The sequence below is a fragment of the Phascolarctos cinereus genome, unplaced genomic scaffold, assembly GCF_003287225.1.
Source record: "Phascolarctos cinereus isolate Bilbo 61053 unplaced genomic scaffold, phaCin_HiC Scaffold_726;HRSCAF=1367, whole genome shotgun sequence".
Lineage (NCBI taxonomy): Eukaryota > Metazoa > Chordata > Mammalia > Diprotodontia > Phascolarctidae > Phascolarctos > Phascolarctos cinereus.
Window position 1 is genome coordinate 419370938 of NW_027556098.1, and position 17895 is coordinate 419388832.

Genomic DNA, 17895 nt, shown 5'->3' on the forward strand with positions numbered 1-17895 from the left:
GATTTTCTCAGAAATCCTTCAAGGCCTTAGAGTCATGTCTTTTCTTAAGAAGGACACACTTTAAATCAGTCACAGAATGGGTCAGACTCTTTTCCCATCTATCCTTCTCCCTTCTTTGTCCCAGCAAGTGATTAATGTGCTCAAAAATCATAAGATGTACATCTGGAAGGAAGGGTAAAAGATAATATTTTCTTCCCCACCACCACCCTAGAAGCCTCCAAAGTTGACAGAGTATCCCCAACAAAAGTCAGATGTGAGACATTTCATATACAAAAGTGAGAAGTTGGGCAGGCATCTTTAGGGGTCCCATTTATTCCACCCTGATCTGGATGCAAACTTGTAGGATCCTATCACCCCCACCTCATGTCTCTAGTCCTGCTGAGACCTTGGTAACCTATGTAAAAAATCACTTAATAAATCTCAATTTGACACGAGTCTTATTTGTGGGTTTTCTCTTTTTCCCTTCCCTAGTGAGCATGCTGGTCTGCAGTATAACCATTCTTTGCATGGGCCTACTCTGCTAAAGGCAGCTAGGTGACACAGCAGATAGAGTGCTGTTATTGGAGTTAGGAAGACTCATCTTATTTGGTTCAAATCTGTCCTCAGACACTTATTGGTTTTTTGACCCTGGGTAAGTCACTTAACCTTGTTTGCTTCAGTTCCTCACCTGTAAAATGAGCTGGAGAAGGAAATGGCCCAGTCCTCCAATAACTTTGCCAAGAAAACTCCAAATTGGGTCACAGAGAGTTGGACATGACTGAAAAATGACTGAACTACAACAATTCTGCCAAATGTAAGAATTGGAAGGCATAAGATAAGTGGATTCAGTGACCTCATTTTAAAGCTCCTAGAAATCAGAGAGGATTCATTCATACTTTTTTTTGGAGAATTATCTGGATCCAAAAGTTTAATTTCTGTAAATCATGAACTTTAAGAAGACAGTTGGAAGGCAAGTATGAACATCACAGAAAAAACATTGCATTGACATTCTCACAGATAAGAAAAAAAACGGATGATAACAAAAGACAAAAATAATATCTATTAAGATGGGGGGGAGGGGAAGCGATGGATTAATCATGCAATCCCCCTGATCCCTTATTACCTTAACCAGGTAAGAATATTGAATCAAAGTCTTTATGCTAGGTGCAAAAAGTCTGCACCAGAAATATATCACAGATTAGTTGAAGAGACATTTGTTGACTCCTTGTGGGCTTATATATAACCAGCAAGGTAGTTTGGTATTAGGCATTTAAGTCCAGCCAAGCCTTGACAGTGGAATTCATTGCTTGATCTATGATTGATTTAGTAGATTCCCTATACTTACAAACCCAGTTAGAATAAAGGACAAAGATAAGAAGACACTGCCTTCCCAAGAGATCCAATAAAATGAAGTTGTTGACTCTGAAAAAAACAAGAAATAGGCAAAAGTCAAGATGTGGCTGTGATGATCACTTTTTCTTAGGGAAGTGATGTGGAAGAATTGTCAGAAAAAAAGAGACCAAAGGGTCCAGACACGACCTCAGTAAGCTGAGATGTGTATAATTTGTGAAATGTCTATAAGTTACAAGTGCCTTTTGGCACAGCTCCCCTGCTCACCACTCATGTTACTCTAATGGGAGAATGAGATACCGGTGAGATAATAAGAGAAAATCACTCAGTACAATGCCTGGCATACCATAGGTGCTATATACATGCTTATCCCTGCCCCTATTCCTGTCCCTTCCCCTAATGGATCAAATGCTAGTCAAACTTTTTAAAAGAAATTATAAAACTTCCACTGTCCTCAAATTGTATTAAAGAATGCTTGAAATAAGTTGGGTATCAGTTATCATTTAGAAATAATACTTGGTATGTGGTTATCTCCAATATTGAAATGAGTTCTGTTCCCTAAAGCTGACTTCTGAGCCATTTTCCTTCCCATAGATCCAATTTCCTCCATTGAAATAACACCAGAAGTGTGGGTAAAGCTCCCATATCTGATTACCCAGCACCACCACCAAACAAAAATTAAATTAAAGCATCTTTAATTCAAAACTTTGCTACAAGGAACTTAATGCAAAAAGGAAGATTTTGGTTCACTTTAAAGAAAACTTCTTAACAAATAGTTACCTTAAAGTGAAATAGGGTGCTCTGGAAGGTATAAGCTTTCCAAGTCTTGGTCAAGAGTGAGTTTAACTAAGTGCCTCTGAAGTCCCTCATCCTAGCACAGATCTCAGAGTCTGTGATTCTGAGATGGTTTTTTTAATGAATGAAAGGAACTAACCAGCAGGAAGAATCTACTCCAAACTGTTGAAAACCCAAAAAAGTAACCAAAGATTCACTTTTTCGTTACATCTACAGTACTTAGCACATAATAAATGTTTAGTAAATGTTTATTAATTGATTTGAAAAGTTGGGTGTTGATGGGGTAGGCTTCAGTGAATCAATCAATCAAATCACACCTCACAAACTTAAAATAAGAGATAATATGCTTTAATCAGGTGAGAACATATCTCCATTAAATCAAATCATAGGCCTCAAACTAAATGTTAAAAAAAATCCTTAATTAATGTAGATTAGAACCTGGTGAGCCACTGAATGAACTGAATGATCTTGTACAAGAAGTAGGTTCAGATTATAAATGAAACTGAATAAGCACTTTACAATCCTGTAAACTGCTTGATCACATCCTGAGGGTGATGTATAATTAGTAAGCCAGTCTAGAACCCAGGTGATTCAAGGCTCTAGTAATTTAGAGTAGAAGCTTTCCAGCTCAAGGTCAAATGAGATAGCTTTTGTAAAGTGCCAGCCCAGTGCCTGGTACATAGTAGGAGTTAATAAATGCTTATTTTCTTCTGTTCCCCAGGCCTCAGCAGAAATTACTGAGAAGAATGGAAGAGGAAAGAGCACCTTGGTCTCCTGATGCCCACCTTGACCAGAGAAGGCCCTTCAGAGGTACAGAAAAATTGAACTTTTTCATTGATGTCCTAGCAGTGTCTCCAAAATACTGGCAACTGGTTGTGATGTCTGTATTTGGGAGTCAAGGACCTATTGGATAGTGAAGACTGACTAGACATGATAAGAAAAGGTAGGTTCAAGATTCTGCAAGGAGCCCAACAGAAAAACTGCATTGAATTACAGGGAACAACTTGAAGACCCCAGCAATAGAACTTCCTAGATCAGGAGTTGTGAATTTACTCATTTGCCACAGTCATTCCCTAAGCTTGAGCCCACTTTCCCCCTGGACTCTGTAGGTATTAGCAGAAAAGTGTGTCAGAGACTTCTAGAAGGAAATTTTTGCATCAACTATTCTTACCAAACCACTTAAGTAAAAAGCCCTTTCTAAAAGCTAATTAGATCTAACTAACTCATTGATTTTCACTGATCATCAACAGAGGAAGCATAGTGATAGACCCCTGAACAATAGTACTAGAAAAGATACCTCTCGGGACTAGTCCAAGAGCTTTGAGGGTAGAAGTAGCAGCTGAGCCCTGGGGACCCACCTTGTTTGTTCCAATAGGTGTTGGGAGAGAAAGGCCCTAAGGAACACACTATAGATTGCTTAATTTGGCTAACACTAAAAAGGGGGTAGAGAGGTTGTCCACAATGCAAAGCAGCTGGAAATGCAGGCTCAAAAAAAATCACTGGATTATGGAGACCCACAGATCCTCGTGCCATACCTAGAGGATGGATTATATCACAGCACACTTAGGATTTAGCACACCCAGAGAATTTACAGGCAGCTGGTGGTACCATAGAGAGAGCACTGGGCCCAAAGGCAGGCAGGCCTGAGATCAAATTTGACCTGAGATACTTATTAACTGTGGCCCTGGTCAAGACATTGAACCTCTGTCTGCCTCAGTTTTCTCAATTGGAAAATTGGGATGATTATAGCACCTACATCCCATCGTTGTTAGGTGGTTCAAATGAGATTACACTGAGGGATTAGCACAGAGCCTGGCACACATCCTAGGCACTTAATAAATGTTTATTCCCTTATTCCCCACTTTACATCAAGAAGCAGTTACAGAAAATTTGTGTTGGTCTAAAACGTGGGCAAAATACAATAAAGAAAAAATCCACAGGATTCCCACAGAGTCAAAATTGAGGATACTACAATAAGGAGAAAATATTACAAACTGCCTCAATAAGTGAAGAAACTATTTACCAAAAAAAACCAAGAATCACAGGTAATAGTTGAAGAAAGAAAAGAGAGGATCACAGAAATTAGGAATACAATATTGTAGAAAGAAGCAAGCTGGGCTGTTGGTATCTCCTCAGGGAGATTCAAGATGCTTTCTGAAGTCAGAAGATAGATATTTGAAAAGCAAATGAGCTGCAAAAAGTTTACAGAACATGTGCCCCATCCCTCCCTCCTGCCCTCAATCAAAAATTCCCAATGATTCCCCATGGAAGGCAACCTTTTCAGTCTGGCATTAAAAATTCACGATCTGGCTCCCATCCCAGTGGCACTTCATAATACTACCGTAATTTACTCTCTCTTCTAGTCAAAATGGCCTCCAAACTGTTGCTCATAAGCAACATCTCATATCCTCCCTCCATATCTCTGTCCAAGTGGACCCCACATAAGACATACATTTCTTCTTACCTTTGCTGCATAGGAACCCAGCTTCCTTCAAATTTAATTTCAGGTGTCACCTCCTACTTACCCTCTCACTGTAGAATAAGGCCAGGCAGCACACATAAGGCTCAGGGACCTCCAAGAGGCTTAAAACCAGAACTCGTATTAGAGCCACAGTAGAGGAAAGGGCCAACTCCCGGAGGGTAATTATCCAGGAAGGAAGGCAATGCAGTGCCTACGCAGCCTGTGCAATAGGGCCCTCCAAGAGTCATGAAACCAAGGCAATCTCCGATATCCAGTCAAGACCTGTCAGGGCCATATCCTGAAACAGTGCCAATTCCTGGGTGGTGATTGCTCAAGGAGAATGAAGCAGATTCAGGACCAGGAAAGCAGCTTAAAGAGAGATAATTTAATAATCATCAATCTATTGAAAAATTATAACAAAACAAAAAAGCTGACTCCAATATTCCAAGAAATCATAAAAAAAATCATCCCAGATCTATAAGAATCAGAAGGCAATGTGAAAATAGGGCAAACCCACCAGTCATCTCTGGAATCACTAAATTGAAAATACCCAGGAATGGCATAGTCAAAATCCAAAGCTTACAGGTTAAATGAAAAAAAAAAAAACACTGCAAGCAACCAGAAAGAAAGAGTTCAAGTACAAAGGAATCACAGTCAGATTCACATAAGATTTCATTACAATTACTAAAAAGAAGGGGAAGTACTGGCATACAATATTCTAAAAGGCAAAAAGAAAATTAACTTAAAACCAAAAGTAACATGGCCTTTAAAAAACTGAATATAATGCCATAGGAAGGACAAGTAACTCTAGTGGTCAGCCTGTAGACAAAATTAGCTCAAAGCAAAAAACATTTGCTGAGATAGCACTATAGGAAAAATAGCTACAAAAGATTCTCTTATAAACCGGAGGCACACTTTCTTTCTTTCTTTTTTTTTACTTTTATTAATTTAATTTGATTTATCAACCAATCACTTCCATATGCTTTTGAGTTGAAAATTTTTCTCCCCCTTCCTCCCACCCACCCTCCCCAAGACCGCACAAAATCTGAAATAGGCTTTACATTTACATTCCTATTAAACATATTTGCACATTAGTGAAGTTGTAAGTAAAAATTAAAACCAATACGAGGAACCATCAGAAAGAGGAAACAAAACTCAACAGAAGGTAAAAATAAGTGAGAGCGATTCGACTTCCATAGTTCTTTCTTTGGATGTGGACAGCATTTTCCATCCCGAGGCCTCTGGAGATGTCTTAGATCCTTGTAAGGCTGAGAAGGGTTCAGCATAACAATATTAGTCATCGCATAATGTGCCTGTTATTGTCTACAAAGTCCTCTTGGTTCTGCTCACTTCACTCAGCATCAGACCATGTAAGTCTTTCCAGGTTTTTCTGAAGTCAGCCTGTTCATCATTTCTTATAACACAATAGTATTCCATTACATTCATATACCACAACTCGCTCAGCCATTCCCCAATGGATGGGCATCCTCTCCATTTCCAATTCTTTGCCACCACAAAAAGAGCTGCTATGAATAGTTTTGTACATGTGGGTCCTTTTCCCATTTGTTTGATCTCTTTGGGATATAGCCCTAGAAGTGCTATTGCTGGATCAAGGGTATGCACATTTTTGTAACCCTTTGGGCATAGTTCCAAATTGTTCCCGGAGGCACACTTTCCCAGAAATATATGCAAAATCAATGGGAAGAGTGGACTGAAACATAAAATAAACTGGTGGTGAGGAGTACAGGTAGTTAACACTCATGACTAAAGGAACTAGAGCCCCCAGCATTACAAGTCCCTGATATCCTTTTTTTTTTTCCTTGTGCTGTCATCATACTGCTGTCCTAGATGTGGTATCTCTACTAGCAGAGCTAGCCAAAGCCCTCCACTGGTATTATACCTTAAATGCCTGGGCCTGCTCCCTATTAGATGCAGTGTCTCCTAATGGAAGATTTGCTTCACTGCAAGATGCAATAGCCAATTATGGGAAGATGAGAGAGAAATACTCTCCCATCCCCTGAAGGGATGAAGAACAGTTCCTTCTCAAAGGCAGATTTCTTCTTCTACAACTGGCTCTCTTCTCTGCTCTCAGAGATGATACTCCTCAGAGGTAGCTCCTGTCTCAGCTGACTCCATATACAAAGTGTCTTGCTTTTTAAAGACCTCCCTAGGTGTGGCAAATTCTGTGGCCATCCAATGGCTCACTGCCCTCTAATTGTATCAAGCTTGACTGGAGAAATTACTCATATCATGGAAAAGGGTAACAAAGCAGACCTACTTCTTTGTACTTTACTTTAAGATCATAACACCTTGTTTACTCTCTAGCTTCTTACCTTTTGTCATTTCATCCATTTTGATGGAGAGAAACAAAAGGTTATGGGACTCCTGATCAACTCCTTGGCCACTGCACTACTGTCCTAGGAGAACTGTCAAAGCATGGTGCCAACTAAATCACTCAAGGTTTCAGGTGTATCTTTCAATAAACTAGAGAAAATCTAAGGAGAAAAGAGGAGGGAGAAGGGCAAGACTGAAAGGAAATCCTTGTCTTTGATAAAAGGAAACTGCAATGTGGAGTAGCAAAATCGCTATTAATATTAGGCAGAGAAACTTTTATTTGAATGGTTATGTTACATTTAGATTGATAGAAATGATTTTAAAAATAGTAAGAAAGTACATACTCCCTTCTGAGAAGATGACCAAAGGAAAAAACAATCCTAACAATTATATCACTCAATGCAAATGGGCTAAATTCCCCTAATAAAATGGAAGAAAATGATAAATAGATTTGAAAACGGAATACAAGATAAACCTACTTAATAGAAGCCCATTTAACTCGGAAAGCTCTAAATAGAATCAATAGAAAAGAGTGGGGGTCCAAGACTTCTGGAAAACAATTTGGAACTATAAAAAAAAAGTCAATAAAATATGTCTCTGATCCAGAGCTTCCACTGCTAGGATATACCTCAAGCAAGTTGGAAAATATGCCAAAATATTCATAGCAGCATCCTTTTTTGTTTTTTGTTAGCAAAGAACTGGAAACAAAGTAGATATCCATTGATTGGGGAGCAGATAAGCAAGTTGATGTGCATGAACAAAGGGAACATTTCTGCTTAATAAGACATAAATATTAAGCATTCAGAGAAGCATAGGAAGATATTTTGAACTGACACAAAGGGAAGTATTTAGAATACAGAAAGTAATACGCAAGATGACTGCAATGTAAATGGAAGGAATGATGGCCAAAAAAAAAACCTTGAATTCTATGTAGTTATCATTACCAAGCTTGTTTCAGAAAAAAAGAGGAGAAAATGTACCTCCTCCCTTTAATTGGAGGGGTTCATAACTATGGGTATGGAAGTTTTCACATACTGTTAAACTAAGTTGATGTATTGGTTGGTTTTTATCAAACTTCGGTTTTTCTTCTCTTTTGAAGAAATTGTTACAAGGCATGGTTTAATGATTAGGGCTAGGATAAGATACATTTGGAAACTAAGTTGATCCAGAGACAAAGGGGGAAGGGGGGGTAAATAAAAAGTTAAATAAAAAGTAGACATCCACAATTAAAAATTAGATATTTTAACTGTGGCAAATGCAACAGTGAAATGGAATAAGATTGCATCATTAAAATGACAAAGTGAGGAGCTCAGAAAAACATCAGAAGACTTCTATGAACTAATTCAGAGTGGAGTAGGACCAAGAGGACAATGTCCACGATCATTACAATAATGCAAATGAAAAGAATACCAAAATAATGACCAAACTGGCTACTTAAAATGATTGCCCTTGGCCCTGGAAAGGAATGGAAAAAAAATAATTCTCACCTTTCATTTGAGAGGAGAGAGACAGTGGCTGCTGATTTTTACACACATTGCCAGTTCCAGTCCCTGCACAATTGATTTTGCTTAATACATTTTCTTTGTTACAAGGGAGGGCTCATTTTTGGGAAGTGGAAAGGCGGAACATTTCTGGAAATAACTGATGTAAAAGGATCATTTTTTTAAATGGAAGACTGATCAAAAATGTAAAAGGCTACAGGCAAATTCTAGAATTTTAGAGTCAGAAAAGGCCTGAGCCACCACCTACTATATCACATAACTGAACTAGAATCTTGTTTTCAACACAACTAACACACGGTCATTCTTTCATCATTTTCTCAATCTTGGCCTCTTTGCAGCCCTTGACACTGTTGATCACCCTCTCCTCCTTGATATTTTCTTTACTCTAGGTTTTTGGGACACTACTCTCTCCTAGTTCTCCTCCTTCTGTCACACTGCTCCTTCTTGGTCTCCTTTGCTGGATCCTTTTGCCAGATCATGACCTTTAACTACGTGTCCCTCAGGGTTCTGTCCTGGGCCCTCTTCTCTTCTCCCTTTATTGCAATGGTGAGCTCATCAGCCCCAGTGGATTTAATTACCATAGCACATATTCCCAAATCTACCTTTTCTGCCCCAGTCTCTCTGACCTCCAATCTCACATCTCCAAATACCTTTAAGGTATCTTAAACTGAGTAGGTGTCTTAAACTCAACATGTCCAAAGTGGAACTCATTATCTTCCCCTCTAAACTATCCACTCCCCTACTTTCTCCGTTGCTGCCAAGGTCAACACCTCCCTCCCAGTCCCCCAGGCTTGCAATGTAGGAGTCATCCTCAACTGTTCACTATCTCCCACCTTCCATATCCAATCTGCTGCCAAGGCCTATCATTTTCACCTTTGCGACATCTCTCAAATATGCCTCCCTTGTCTCCTCTGACACTGCCACCACTTTGGTGTAGGCCCTCAACACCTCACACATGGACTACTGCAATAGTCTGCTGCTGGGTCTGCCTGCCTCCAGTCTGTCCTCTCTCCAAGTTATCCTCCATTCAGCCACTACAGTGATTTTCCTAATACATGGGTCCAGTCATATTACCCCCATACTCAATAAACTCTACTGGCTCCTCATTGCTTCAATCAAATACAAAATCCTCTGTTTGATATTCAAATACCTTCCACTTTTCCAGTCTTCCTATACCTTACACCCTTCCCCATACCCTTGGATCCAGTGATACTTACCTGGCTGTTCCAAGAACAAAACATTCCATTTCTTTGCTCTGGATGTTTTCTTTAGCTGTCCCCCATTCTGAGAAAGTGTTATTTCATCTTTTTTGCCTTTTGGCCGCCCTGGCTTCTCTCGAATCCCAAATAAAATCCCATCTTTTACAGGGAGCCTTTTGAAGCCCCTCTTAATGCCAATGCTTTTCCTGTGTTAATTAATTTCTATTTACCCACTGTATAACTTGTTTGACATAGTGATTGGCTTGTTTTCTCCCCCATTAAGCTGTGCTGTGAGCTCCTATAGGGCAGTAACTATCTTTTGCCTCTTTTTGTATACTCAGCACTTAGCATACATAGAACATAGTAGGTACCTAATAAATGTTTATGGATTGACTGATTGGTCATTAAATCTTTAAATAAAGACCCCAAGTGAGAAGACATACATTATTTTCTGAGAAAATGGGGTCCACTTTGGGGCAGCTCTAATTGCCAGAAAGTTTTTCCTTATTTCAAACCTGAATTTAGCTCTTCACATCTTCCACTCACTGTTCCATTGTTCACAAGAAAAACAGATCTAACCACTCTTCCATGACAATCCTTCAAATACTCTAAGACAGATATCCTAGCCCTCTTTAGTCTTCTTTTTTTCCAGGCAAAATATGTTCAGATCTTTCACATGATCCTCATATGCCATGGACTTGAGACGCTTCCCCATCCTGGCTTCCCTCCTCAGGACACTCTCTAGCTAACTAATATCCTTTTTATACATGGTGCCACCAGATGTGATCTGACAACAGGACTATCACCTCCCTAGTCAGTTGAGCAATCAACATGCATTTATGAGGCACTTACTGTATGCTAACTACTGTACTAGGCTCTAAGGATATAAAGATAAATATAAGACAGTGCCTGTCCTTAAAGGGTTTTATCATATCAGGAAAATAGTATGTGCATACGTAAGTATGTTCCAAATAAACACTAGTGGAACTCATCTTTGATTCGGCCCAAAGGGAGCAGTGACTTAAGAGACCTGGGGTAGTGACATAGACCTACTGGCTTTGCAATTAACTCAACATTCCAGATTCTAAGGACCAGCCACTGACATTGAACTGGAATGGGTGTGTGAGGAAATGAGAAGGCATTGGACTAAAGAAGACCCATGCTGTTCGACCTCAGCAAGTTGCTACTTCCCTCCCTCCAAAACGACCTTGAATTTAATTGCCTATTTGCATTTGCTCCATGTTGAGGCTGCATATATTTTGACATGTGCTTCTTGTCTCCCCCATTAGAATGGAAGCTCCATGTCAGCAGGGATTGCTTCATTCTTTGCCCCTGCATCTCCACAAGTACCACAATCTAGTTACTAGACTGTGTACTAGACTCTAGTACATAGTAGATGCTGAATAAGTCCTTACTAATTGGAGAACTTTCAAATGTTATTGGCATGGCCAATCCCATCTGCCAGTTCCTGTAGCTCTCTGAAGTCAGAGTTCTTCTGAGCCAGGTGAGCTGAGCTCCTCTGTGGCTGCTAAGCCCTCCTTATCTCCTTACTTACACTGAGTTGCAGATCTCTGTGAACCATTTTTGTTCTAGCCTCACCAGTGCAAAGGTCACACTTCTTGGCAGAGAGCACAAGAACAAAAGAACTGAGCATCTCTGCCTTCTGTGTATTGCTAGTTATCATCCTATCCATCCAAAGCTGTGGTCTAATCATCTCCTTGATTTTCTTTTCCATAAGCCAGCCTTGAAAATCCATTTCTGTTGTCCTGAAGTTGCCTCATCAATCCTAGCTCTCAATTGACTTTAGCATACCTCACACTCTTCTTACAAGTTATTCCATACTTTTACATTGATTCTCTGTTATCTGTCCTTGTCCTTGCTCCCATCATCTGGATATAGCTTTTCAAAAGCCTAAGTTGTTCCCTGTGCATCCACATTGATCTCTTTAGGCAACTCCCTTTCTCTTTCCTCATTGGAATGGTCTGGAATGGTCTCTTTTGAGAGTTTCCCCTCTATTGTGCATCAAATGCAGGTTAGGAGTATTTAGAGCTTCCTCAAGCCCAAATATATCACCCTAGCCTTGGAAATATGACCAATATTTGAGGGTGGAAGCATACTCTATGGACTATACTCAGAACCAAGATAGTTGTTGAAAAAAGTGGAATATTCTATTTGTCTCCCTTGTGGTTCTTTAAAGGCTTAGCAGGTAACAAAGAAAGAATAAGTCACAGCAGTGAAGGCCCTCTTGTCCTGATACTTTAGAGTATGAGGCATCATGGGGCACTTAGTGAAGGGGAATGAGGTGAACTCATGGTAGTTAGAAAAGGAAACTAATAAAAAGAGGATCAGGATGGCATCATGGCTGGAAGCCACCAAACCCTATCACTTGGTCAAATTGTCCTTGTACTATAGAATTGAAAGGTTGTCCCACCTCCAGGAGAACATTGCACATAGTAACAGCAACACTGTGCTATGATCTATTATGATAGGCCTAGCTCTTCTCAGCAATTCAGCAAGCCAAAACTCTCCAAAGACTCATGGTGGGAAATGCTATCTATGTCCAGAGAAAGAACTATGGAGTCTGAATGCAGGTCGAAGCAGACTAGTTTCACTTTTTTGTTTGTTTTTTTTTTCTTTCTTGTGTTTTTCCCCTTTTGTTCTGAGTCTTCTTTTACACCATGACTAATGTGGAAATATGTTTAACATAGTTGTATATGTATAACCTATATCAGATTGCTTGCTGTGTTTGGGAGTAAGGAGGGAAAGGAGGGAGGGAGAAAAATCTTACAAAAATGAATGTTGAAAACTATCTTTACTTGTAATTGGGGAAAAATGAAATACCATTAAGTGCAAAAATATATAAATAGACTAAATAAAGAGAAAGAGACAGAGAGAATGCCCCACCTCCTATTCCATTGAATAACTGAGAGCAAACTCATCCAACTTGAACAGGAGAACATCTGGGTACTTGAGGCAGCAACCGGACTTCTACTTTGAGGTTGAGAAAAATGTGAAAGTCTGAGTGGGGGGGGGAATAATCACATCAGTGACATATTGAGGAAAGTAAACCTTAACCTTATGCTGATCATTGGCTAGGCCAATGGGTATGGAAAAGACAGATCCTGGGTAAGGGACACTATGCACCCAAATTCTTTTCATGTTCTGTCTCCCCAGCAGATGGGAGGAAAAACAGAGAAAGTTAGAGACCTGGCATCATTTAAAGAGAGTTAGCTCATAGTGGTCCAATGTGCTCCTTCCTTTATATGAACAAAAGGCATGGCGTGTGTAAGTTTCTTTGCCCATCTTTGATGGTCATGTGAAAAGTGATATATGAGATCAAAGAAAAGAGATAAGATGCTTGGAATACATCAAATAAGCACGTTTGGGCTCAAATTGTGAGTACTCCTACATTTGAGTGTTGCTTGTAAGTGTCACTGAGAAGGGGAAATAGAGTTTTACTATAATTGAGGTCAGAACAAAAAAAGAGAAGGAAAAGTTTCAGTGAGAAACTTGGTAAAAAAGCCTGATTAGCCTTCAAGTTGGATTTGGTCTGAGTCATTATTTTTCAAAAATCCTGGCCAGTCAAGAAAACAAAAAAAAAAATTGGGGGGGGTGGAGGAAGAAGTGAATTCTTGGTCCAAGATTTGTGGCTTTGAAAGACAGATTAAATTTTTAAACCAGGATATACACATGGAATTAAGAAGTAAGGTATGATGCTTTTGATTATGGATTTGTTAGGCTTGGGGAAATTGATAATGTGAGAAAATTTGACTTTGACCAAAAGTTTGTCTTTGGTGGCTGTTTTTTGGATGCTGTCACAACACATTGTTAATGTGGGCTGGAGATTCTAATCCCTGAAATATCTGAAATCCTGAGAAAGCTTCCTCTTTTCTCTCACTGGTGTTGTCCTGTTTTCCTGCTCTGCCCCATCTCAGCACAGGCTGACCTGGAAAGCTGAAGTTAGAACTTTGAAATAAAAATTGAAGACATCTTGAAATTTGCAGATAGTAAAGTTTGGCTGTAGGAGAAAGCCCTGCCTCTTTGAGCAGAGTCTTTAGAAATGGAAGAAATTACAGGAATTTCAGTAAAATATTTTGGTCTTGAGAGTTTAGCCAAGTAGCCTTCCCCAATTTTCCAACAAAGTGGTCTTGGATTCCTAAGTGGCTTGATGTTCTGTATTGAAATAAAATATCGAAGCGGTGTCAGGGGAGGAGGGAAGGTTAAAGGGAAATCTAATGAGGGAATGCAGTTAAAAAGAAAGAAGGATTTATCAGATTTGCAACAAAGAGGGATGGGGGGGGGAAGGTACAGGCCCTGCCTGTGATGCCTATTAGCTATATAACTCCAGACAGATGACTTGGCTCCTGGGGGCCTCAGCTTTAGCTTATAATATCTTCCTCAGGCAGATCACTTTGCCTTCTGGACCTCAGTTGCCTCACCTGTAGATTGCATTGACCAGCCCATAGGATTATTGTAGAAACTGGATGAGATAATAGCAATGTCCATTATTGCCTGCTTGATTTTCTGCTTGCCTTTCCTCTAGGGTGATTTCTGTAATTCTGATTATAGCAGGAGCTGTGTCTTTAAGCCTGATTCAACCTCCTACAGAAGTGAGCCCATTTAGCAACAGCTGATGGTCAATAGATAATGCTTGCCACATGAGACCAAGCTTAATTTCATAGATACTGGCCACCTGTTGTGTATTTAGAAAAGGCTGCGGGAATCTCCCTACTGGGCAAGAGACTCTGGGCAGTTAAGAAGCACAACTGGTCTCTGTCTCTAAATCTGAATGCTGCTGAGATAGTACCAGGACACATGAGAAATCTATTTTTGCTCTTGTTAATTTGTCCCACTGAAGTTAGAATTGGAATGCACCATAATGGCCGTGTGGAGAGTGATATATGAGATTGAAGAAGAAGATAGGGTGCTTGGAATACATTAAATAAGCATGTGTTGGGTACAATTGTGATTGCTCCTCCATTTCAGTGCTACATGATATACTTTGGCTCTAAACTAACTAGGCACTTGAGAGAACCAGAATTAAAACAGATACCCACTGAATGGGGAGGAGCCAAGCTAATTGCGCCCTTCAAATGTGAGGAAATTTTAATGCCACAAGAAACAATGTACACGAAAAATTCAGAGGAACATGGAAAGGCTTATGTGAATTGATGAAAAATGAAGTGAGCACAATAATCATAATAACTAGCAGTTTGCTAAGCACTTCACAAATATTTCATTTGATCTTCACAAGGACTCTAGGAGGTAGATGCAATTATTTTCTTGTTCTGTCATTTTTCAGTCATGTCCAGTTCTTTGTGACCCCATTTGGGGTTTTCTTGGCAGAGATACTAAAGTGGTTTGCCATTTCCTTCTCCAGCTCTTTTTACAGATAAATAAACTGGGGCAAACAAGGCTAAGTGACTTGTCCAGGGTCACAAAACTAACAAGGGTCTGAGGATGAATTTGAATTCAGGTCTTCCTGACTCCAGGTTAGGCTCTCTATCCACTGTACCACTTACCTATCAAAGATGTAATTATTATTCCCATTTGAATAGTTGAAGAAACTGAGGCAAATGGAGGGTAAGTGACTTGCCCAGGACACAGAGCTAGGAAGTGTCTAAGGTCACATTTCAACTCAAATCTTCCTGACTCTCAGTCCAATGCTCTATCCACCTATCTTCCTAGGAGAGCAATATACAAATTACTACAACAATTAAATTGAAAGAACAAAAGAAAAATGAGGTCTCTGTAGTTAGAATGACCAAGCTTACTCTCTGAAAAGCAATGAGAACATCCATCTCTCTCCTTTTCTTGGAGAGGCGAAGGACTGTGGCTGTGGAATATTGCAGAGATTATCAGACTCAATTGATGTGTTGGTGGAGAAACAGTGGTGATGGATAGGGCACTAGACTTGAAAATAGGAAGACCTGGATCATCATAGAGATCCTATTGGATCCTGGATTAGGCACTAAAATGTCATCAGGCCGCCTAAAACAGGAAACAGAGTTGAGAATGGCGGTTATTTCTAATGAATCAGCAGCTCACCGAGCAAGGGGAGCAGGCCTGAAGACTTGTGGCAAGAGGGCACTGAGGAGAAAGTCAGAATGTTAGGCCAGTCCAGCGTGGCAAAAAAGCAACCATGGAAAAGCCTGGTAAAACAATCACAGTGATGAAATTGGTGAAAAGATCTTCCTGGCAGAGTCTCCATTTTCTTCCCTCTCTTGAAAAGAGCAACCCCTACCTGACTAACCACAGTACTAGCTATATTATATCTTGACCCTTGGATAACGTGAAGTTAGATTGCAACTATTGGCTAGTTGGGACTTCTGGGATCCAAGATGGCAGAATGAGTCAGGAAATACATAAACTCTCCCAAATTCACCTCCAAATGACTATAAAATAATGTCTTAAAATGAATACTGAAATAGCAGAACCAACAAAGATGTGGAGTGAAACAATTTTCTAGCCCAAGGAAATTTAGAAGGTTGGCAGGAAATAGCTATCTCACTCAGGTAAAGGGAGAGTATAGTCCAGAACAGCAGTGTCCATGCAAGCCTGTAGCAGGCTGCATCACAACAAGCCTGATAAAATATATTATATGAAATAAATCCATGAAAATCAGCAACATTTCTATATATAAACAACAAATCCCAGCAGCAAGAGATAGAAAGAGAAATTCTATTTAAAATTAGTGTAGAAAATACAAAATATTTGGGAGTGTACCTGCCAGGACAAACCCAGGAACCACATGAACACAATCACAAAACACCCTTCACACAAATAAAGTCAGATGTAAGCAATGGAAAATTATTAATTACTCATGGGTAGGCTGAGCCAATGTAATAAAAATGACAATTCTACCAAAAACTAATTTACTTATTCATTACCATACCAATAAAACTACTCAAAAAAGTCTTTTCCAGAACTAGAAAAAATTATAACAAAATTCAGCAGGAAGGACAAGAGGTCAAGAATATCAAAGGAATCAATGAATAAAGATGTGAAGGAAGGTGGCCTAGCCATACCATATCTCACACTAAATAGAGGGGTAAGTAGGCATTTGCTGCCTGGCTGGTAAGGAGGGTGGAAAAGGAGAAGGAGGAGGGCTATGAGCCTATGACTTCACAACCAGGCAGCCCTAGAGTGGGTGGTGCCAAGGCTGCCAGTACTTCACTCTGCAAGGAGATGCAACAGTGACAGGGGAGGCAGTGCGTCCTCCGCAGAAGCTGCCAAATTGGGAACTCACTGGAGAGCCCAGCAGCATGAGCTGCTGGAGACTGGGGTCCTGGGAAACCACAGCATGGTTCAGGAAACATCCATACTTCCTGATGGCTATTGTCATTCAATACTGGTGATGCCTCTAGTGTGACCTGAAGGATAGAAGCTATGTGATAAAATTGAATCAGCTTCTATGAAAGGCAGCCTGTCTTTCCTCTCCTGAAGAAAAACAACTTTCTGACTGCTGCCATGCCAGGTGAATAGGGCTCAGTGACAGGCCATTCCTGGAAATAGTCGTGGTGAGACCCAGCAGGGAGAAGCACACCATGGCCCATCACACCATGACAGCAAGAGAACGCAGCCCACATCATGGCTCCAAGTCCCATTCGGTGCAGCAGGCCTCAACTATCGATGTAACCTATGGCATGCTGTGACTGTCCCTGGCAGGAAACATCCAGTGTCTGATATCAGAATTCAGCTTGGCTTACAGTGGGCTGTGTACTCCATTGCTAGATGGAAAACCAAATACTTCCATAGCAGTGAGCATAATGACACCTTCTCAGGCATTCTGGGCAAAGCAGGCACAGACAGAGATTATAGAGGGTACTAACAATCCTATATTTCTAAGCAGTACCACCTAAGACTCCCTTATCAATCAATGACACAAATCAAACTATTTGTGATGTCAAAGATAGATATCAGGGGATAATGTATTTACTGGATTCTGAGACATTCATAGTCAAAGATCTGCTCCAGGAGAAATACCATAGGTTGCCTGTAACACTAAGGTCTGCTGAAAATGATCCTGTAGCTAACATTACTGTAATAGGAGGCAAATGGAAGAGAAATCAGACCAGCTGCCTGTTGTAATGAGGCCACCTGATACAGTTAATGGGAAGACTGTTCTGCCAGCAGATGAAAGCTTGACAAAGTCATTAGGAATCTGATCCAAATAAGCTTCCTTGTGGAAAGATTCATTACTTGTATCAATCTTTGGTAGTGTCATCTGTAGAACATACCATTTCCCTACAATCAAGGGGAATCACCTAAGGAT